Below are 909 nucleotides of genomic sequence, written 5' to 3'. Positions count from 1 at the left end.
GAAAAGAGAGGCCTCTTAAAAACAGTAAGGGATCATGAGAAATCAATCCAACAACTGCTAGATGATGCAAAGAAGAATAACATAAGACTGATAGGAATACATGAAGTAGCAGGAGAAAATACAAATAACTTTAAAAAGCTGTTCACAGAATTAATGACAGAAAACTTCCCAAACAGAGGGGAAGAATTTGACATTCAGATAACTGAGGCATATAGGACCCCAACTAGCTACAATCAAAAAAAACTACACCTAGACATATAATAATCAAGATCCCAGAAACCCAACAGAAGAACAAAATACTACAAGCAGTAAGAGAAAAGAAACAAATCACATATAAAGGAAAGCCCATCAGAATCAAAGCAGACTTTTCAACACAAACGCTTGGGGCAAGGAGAGCCTGGAATGAGATATTTCAAGTACTAAAAAGAACAACCTCCAACCTAGACTGATGTATCCTGCAAAACTCTCTTTCAAAATGGATGGGGAAATAAGACACTTCCACGGCAAAGAACACTTGAGAAACTACATGAATACAAAACCAGCACTACAAGCAATTCTAAACAAGATCCTAGAAAAAGACAATGAAGGCAACAACACCATGAGGCTCAACGGAGCAAATCAAATAGGCAAGGCAAGAAATTAAAAGGAGAAGGTGAAAAAGTAAAAAGAGTCAACAAAAGGCCAATAACATATCAGTAATAAGTCAGTACATATCAGTTAGAACCAGCAATGTCAATGGCCTCATCAATCAAGAGAAATAGACTGGCAAAATGGAATAAGAAGCAAAATCCAACAATATGTTGTATACAAGAAACACACCTAGTGCAAAAAGAAGCCCATAGACTGAAAGTGAAAAGATAGAAAACAATTCTCCATGTGACAGGAGCCCAGAAAAAAACAGGGGTAGCA

This window comes from Fukomys damarensis, unplaced genomic scaffold (genome assembly GCF_012274545.1).
Source record: "Fukomys damarensis isolate Sample0158 unplaced genomic scaffold, DMR_v1.0_HiC HiC_scaffold_21, whole genome shotgun sequence".
NCBI lineage: Eukaryota > Metazoa > Chordata > Mammalia > Rodentia > Bathyergidae > Fukomys > Fukomys damarensis.
This window is presented reverse-complemented; position numbering follows the sequence as displayed.